The sequence below is a fragment of the Temnothorax curvispinosus genome, unplaced genomic scaffold (genome assembly GCF_003070985.1).
Source record: "Temnothorax curvispinosus isolate PA1 unplaced genomic scaffold, ASM307098v1 QBEX01011310.1, whole genome shotgun sequence".
Classification (NCBI taxonomy): domain Eukaryota; kingdom Metazoa; phylum Arthropoda; class Insecta; order Hymenoptera; family Formicidae; genus Temnothorax; species Temnothorax curvispinosus.
Genome location: NW_020221090.1, coordinates 1 through 6941, shown reverse-complemented (window position 1 = coordinate 6941; position 6941 = coordinate 1). Strand labels below are relative to the sequence as shown.

At 33.1% G+C, this 6941-nt stretch overlaps 1 long non-coding RNA gene across 1 annotated transcript; it reads right to left on the bottom strand.

Annotated features, from left to right (window-relative positions):
- On the bottom strand, window positions 1-954 carry LOC112461365. Its single transcript, XR_003041538.1, has 4 exons — window positions 743-954; window positions 472-658; window positions 154-391; window positions 1-53 (listed from the first exon to the last, which is right to left on the bottom strand). It is a non-coding gene; the product is annotated as an uncharacterized LOC112461365 (long non-coding RNA).
- Window positions 955-6941: the final 5987 nt, after the last annotated feature.

Sequence of the window (6941 nt, the reverse complement as noted above, 5' to 3'; positions counted from 1 at the left end):
AGGCGTAAGATTTTTCGTATTAAGATATTCTAAGAACGTTTTATCACGGAAACCTAGAGACGTAAACGGGACACATTATTATTAAGTCAGGAATTAAATAATTAAAAAAAATACATGCTCACACGTAACGCGTTTACGTAATGTGACACCCACCATCAAATTCTGGACTATCGGCACCCTATTCCATGCAAGATGTCAGAAGGTGCATCAACATTCTCTTCTCGATCACGCTAACCGTTTTGTTAGCGAACACATCGGCTCGAGAACAAGGAACTTGGGTAAGTTTACCGTCCATAAAAGTGGCAACCCTAGAGACCGCACGGAATTCAGCATAACGCGCAATGTTGCTAGAAATCAACAGTTCCACTAATTCACCGCGGGGGAATAATAACTGCAATAAGAATCACGTGTCATGTACATATGCACATTAAGAAAATTAATGCGCGTATCTACAAATATCTGTAATCTTACTTTAGGCGCCATATCGATATTAAATCTTCTATACTTTTTCTTGATACGGTCTATGCTTCACTGTTTCACATTCTCCTTTCTGTCAGCCTTATCAGGATCAGTCTTTTCCGCGCCATCGACTGCGGCACTATCTCCAGAACTCTCGGTCTGGGTGTCCTTCGAAGAGACGTCAGGTAGGTCCGCATCGCTGCATGAAAAAGGAAACTAGTCAGAATATACGAGATACCATCTAAAATCGTTGAACGGTTAATTTATGCAGATCATTTCTTACTTGGAAATATACCAGATTTCTCCGATGTTCTCGACTGTGGAATAAGTACTGGTCACTAGCTTTCAAAAATTTTTCGTCCCCCTTCAAATCGACATTTGTATTTCTAGTATTACTTTTAACCGTTTTTAAATCTTCTATCCACTTTTGCAGGCCGTCGAAATTAAATGTAGCCCACAGCCCTCCGTAATATTCGTTGCTAAATAAAATAAGTAAAAATTCTATTTAATAACGCACAAATATTGCCCTGATTATAAATAGCTTATCATATCGTATTATGAAGTTACTGAATTATGTGATACTGTTATGTACACATAAATTGGAATAATAATGAATATTTGTTAAGTTAAAAATCTAAAAGTATAAGGCGCAAATTGATATTAAATATTAATATTAATATTCATATAATATTCTAGGAATTTTATGCGCTTATAGGGTGTGAATCGCAGGCAAAATCTAAGACTGAAAATTAAATTTCAAGAATTGATAATCTGTTGTTTTCAAATTACGGCTCGTGTTTAAGCTCCAACGTCTCTCAATACAAATTAAATTTTGCAAGATGTAGAATATAATTAAAGTGTTAAAAAGCGAATAACGCTAAACTTTGCATGTTCTTTGAGCCATATTCTAAAAATAGATTTTTATTTTTTAAGTAACAACAATGCTTTTCTTTTACATTCTGGTCACTAGAAGGTCTAATAAATGATGGATATTTGAAACGCAACCACCAAAAATTTTTTTTATTCGGGAAAAGTGTGGCTACCTGAACTAGAACACGAACCAATATTTCTATTCTGCACAAAATACCGATGTATTTGCACTTTATTAGCGATTTCTCGAGGTATCTTATATTAGAAGTACACTTTTTCGATTTTGCATGAAGCTCATTTTTTACATTTTTCTAATTTTCAGAAAAATTAATATTTAAATTAGATTTTACATATCAGGATCTTAAAGCTTATTAAATTCCCTTCAAAATGACCTACTACATTTTTCAATTCTGCCCATATAGGCTTCCGATCATCACACAAAATAGATGTGGTATCTCACACACATAACAGGGGACTTTCCTCTATTCTTATATTATAAATAAGGCTAAAAAACATGCAGTGTTATTCACTTTTTTTGTTTCCTTAATTAATACAAACAATTCTTCAGAAATATCTTTTTGTACTACTTTTCAAACCAGAATATCCCCTTAATTTCGTTCAAAAAAATATTTCTCATAATTTTAAGTGGATAATATACCATAGATAGTTTATATAGTACATTTATAAGAAAATACAATTATTAAGAATTTTTTTAATCATGATGTAAATTAAATTAAAGTATAGTATATAATTACTATACACTATATAAGTATACTATAATTCAAATTAATTTAGCATGAGTATTCCTTATTAAAGAAAAGAAATATATTAACGATTATTGTGTGTATAGTAATATTACTATGTTTATAATTATGGGTAACTTCTTACGTATCCTTACATGTTTTAATGTTGAATGTAAATTGTAATGTGGGACAGTAAAAAATGACGAACAATTTTTTATGTGATATCACAGATTAATAGACAGATAACCAAAGGTCCGGGTTTGAGACCAGCATTTCCAATGGCCGGCCAATGCAGTAACTACGTTCTTAAGATAAAGCAGGTCATTTTCGGACGAAGTCGCTAACAGTCGATAAGTCGCGTCGTTAAGGCTGTATTCTGTAACTCTTATAACTACAGTAGTTTCGTTATCATCGTTATATTATCGTTGTGCAGATATAATATATGATAAAAAATATGCGCAACGACAATATAATGGTAACGAATTGTTGTTAATAGTTATAGAATCAGAGCACTGATCTCTAAGCCGAGAACTCCGCGTGACGTGTTAGAGAAGTTATATTGCAATCAAAATTAAGTATGTTAATTGTTAGGACTTTCAGCTCTTAAAAGAAATTTGTTATGTCAATTGTTAAAAAGATATTGATGATTAACATAAAGTCTATTATTGCATCAAAGTTGCGAATTACATAAATCATTAATTAAGAAATTATGAAATTTTTTTGTTATTCAAACTTGAGTTTTTCAGGTTGCTAAATATTAATCTGATGTTAAATTCAGTTGATAAATTAAAAATGTCGGAGCCATATAGCGGCCGGATGTCAAAAGTAAAAATTCTATTATTTTTATTTTTAATATCCGCTATTTTTGATTAACTTTGCCATCCGATTAATATTGCGGTTATTAAAAAAAAACCTACATATGTATTCGCTTTTTTAGATTTTTATAAGATACTACAATTTTCCATGGAAAGGTTTGGTTGAAGGTCTGTTAATTTCCATATAAAATTGTAGTATCTTATAAACATCTAAAAAAAAACAAATTTATGTAAATTTTCATGAATTCACGAGTTGTAAGAGGCTTAAGGATTTTGTCGTTTTCTGTAGAACCTTGTAGTATTGTGTGAAAAATTACAACCATTCACGAATCAGAAATTTATATAAGTAAAAAATTGTACATTTATGTATTGTTCTATTGGACTTTACAACAGACTATACGAAAATAAAAACATAAGTATTTTGACTTCTGCGAATTAAGAAGTTATTAATAATAGATGAATTTTGGAAGATTTGTGTAAAAACTTGTAACATTTAACTAAAAATTACAAATTTTAATTAGCCATAATTGTAATAAATTTTTGAGCTGTACAAACAAATCGGTATTTGTTAGTATTTATACGCAGTTGTAGTATTTTATGAGAAACTAAAAACTGAATTAGATTCTAAGTTGCATAGTTTTACGATACGTAAATTGTAGTAGATTTCTTAATCATTTATAAATAATTGTAGTATTCTACAAGTAAGCAGATGTTTTAATTTTTTAAGATTTTGTTTCTTCTTAAATTTTTAAAATTTGTAGATCTTTGTACTATTTTTTATAAAATTGTAGTTTTTCATAAAATATACTACTTGCAATAGTTTCTTGATTTGAGAACATTGTAATCTGTGGTACTATTTCGTAGATATTTCTACAAAAATATAACTATTTCTACAAAAAATTAAATATTTCAACAAAAATGTTCATTATGTACAAATTTCTATTTTTAGTCAAATTTTGTAGTTATTCATAGAAATTTTTTCCGCCAGGGATACGAACGTCTAACTCCAGATTTCTTTAGTTAGGTTAGTTCTTTCAAAAAACAGCGTTCTGTAAACGTAGCGTTCTGTAATTCCAAAAATGCAATAAATGATTTCACGACATGTCACTCGTCCTAGAACTCCACGAACGCACGTGAAAAACGTATTGAAGCGATACGCCGCATCTGTATTTTCTTTAGAGGCGGAACTTATAAATTGTGCCTTCTGAAGCCTCGTACGTATGCCTAGATATACATATTCAAAGATACATATATATAAGAGAAAGAAACAAAAACCATTGCAATTATTGCAAATTGGGCGTTAATAACAAGAAACATCGCTTTTGGGCGTTTTTCACATAACTCTCATTCCATTTTATAAGTTAATATCTGGCGGCATTGACTGCGTTCAGCCGATACTCCGCTAGCCTAGCAAACGTGAGCAGTCGCTCGTTTTCGCTCGTTTCCTCTCCTTTGACCCAATGGATTAAAAGGAGAAGAAACGAGTGACTGCTCACAATTGCTAGGCTAGCGGAGTATCGGCTGAACGCAGCCATTGTTATGTTATTATAAACCTTTTAATAGGAATCTGATCACGACAGATTTTTTACTGATTTTTTTTATTGGTCAAGCATTTACATTTATTGATATTCTATTGAAAATGGTCTCGGCCATTGAAAGAGACGTCAATACTCTATACAAATGTATATAAATCGAGGCCTCCACTATGTGGGGGATGGTAGAATGAGATAAAAAGGTGAGTTGAGAATGGTAGAATGAGATGGTAGCTGGATTTCCAGGAGTTTCCATTCGGAAAGAGGATATCCAGGATGTGCAGAGACACATTTAGACACATTGCGCAGTCCACGATCAATAGACGCAACATTTTGAGGGGCTCGTCCGGGAATCCGGGATAGCGTGAGCTATCGACCCTCGGTCGGAGACGCCGCCGCCGCGCCAGTCTTGCATCAGTTACGCGAGGACCAGACACGAAGCAAGGTGGAGTTCCAGGCGATGCTGCAATAACGAGGTAAAGAACTTCAGCGAATTCAACAGATACTACAGATAAGTCTCTCTTCTATCAGCTTCTTTTTATTCCTCTTCTTTTTTCAGCTTTACCAGTAGCACCTTTTTTTCCTTCCCCTATCTTTTCTACTTCCCCCTCATTTTTACCCTTCTCCTCAGCTCCCTCTTTATTATCATCTTCATTATCTTCCTCCTCTCATTTGATTTCTCTGCAACGATCTCTCTCCATATTATATTCCTCTTTCTTTTCCCTTTCCACTCTCTCTTTCTCCTTTCTTCCTCTGCTCTTTTTTCTATCCTCTTTCACAGCTCTCTCTCCTGTCTTTCCATCTCCTTCTCATTTTCCCTTCCTCGTTCCTTCTCCTCTCCTTTCTCCTCCTTCTCGCCTTTCCTCTTCTCTACCCCCTTCTTCATCTTTTTGACTTCTTTTTAGCCTTCCTTTTCTTAATTTTCTTCATCATTACTATATAAATATATCTATATAAATATATCACTATATAAATATATCTCTATATAAAGGGGTAAAAACCACAGTGGTGTAAGTAAAATATTTTAAAAAATTTGACTTACACTACTGTGGTTTTTACCCCTCCATATAACACTGGATGGCGTATTCAAAGGAATTTTTATGCCGAATTGAAGCCATCTTTGTTTGATACAGTAAAATATGCTAATATGCGGCGTTCTACTGTTGATGTACTTATGCTGTTTCGAGTTGTGTCTACGCATCGGAAGTATTCAAATAATATACAAATCAGTTTGTGCTTACTGTCTATGTAGTGAAAGGCAGTGCATATTTTATTGTATCAATAAAAATGGCTGCACATACCAAACGCCATCCAGTGTTATACAGAGAGCAGTGAGGAATATTTATTCAGTTTTTATTGTAAATGTGCTTAAGAGCACTCCCTTAACAGCACTAATGATATATGACATTTATCAGTATGTTATATTAATTTATTAAGCCAAATCAAAAAAATAAATGACTTAAATATAACCGATATCAAATAATAAAATAATGTAAAGGTTCTAACAATAGAATATTTAGAACTGTCCCTTATCGATTTTGATATGTTGTAGAGTAGCGGAAGCGTAGACAACACGTATTTTTTTTGTCGGCTTCGAACCATGTTTAATGGAGAGCACTTGGTTTGGAGCGCTAAAAAATAATTTTTATACATCTCTTTGGAAAAAAAACTGTTGGTTCTATCAATTTCATGTTTGTGCACATATTTTGTTTATACTTTATAAAATATCTATGGATTTTGTCATTGTGGAATGTCATTTATCAGTATGGATGGAATTTTCCAAAGTTTGAAAATTTTATTAATTTAAAATTTTACTAATTTGATTAAAAGAGAAACGTTGATGCGCTAATAATAAAGCTAATAATAAAAAATTATTTTAAAAAGTAGATACTTCATCGATGTTTTTAATGGAATTTTAATTGTAGGGTTAATATATATATATATGTCACTCAGATATCGAATATTGGATCTGTGAGAAAGTTGCGAAACTTCCATCGAAATTTCGTGGTACGTGCTTCTGTGGGCAGCAATTAAGCTTTACATCTTTTCGGGATCTCGTTTATTTAGCAGGCAATCTAATTTTTCTTAGATTTTTTCAAACAAACCAATCTAATCACCTATCTGTGTTTTGAATTTCAACAGTTACTAACCGTCCATAAAAGTTGATCTTTAGATAAGTATCTGACGTCATAATTGTCATACTCCCGTGTGAGGTTGCTGATCCTCCATCGGGCGCCTCCCCAGGTGGCGGATAGGGGAAAGCTCGCTAGAAATAGAGGGTACCGGGGAAATAAAATACCCGGGGCGGACCAAAATCAGCAGGACCGGTGTCTAGGCCTAAAGGAGGCAATCACTCCAACTCCAAGACACTCGGGAATTGTGGACTGATGACCCGCATTCCTTAAATCTAAGGTATCCTTACGTTACTTCTAAAATGTAACGTATTTTATACAACAGCATAGCTAATTCGGTGTGGCTGGATGCTTACTGCTTAAAACGCGGTACATTCGTTGAAGTATTGG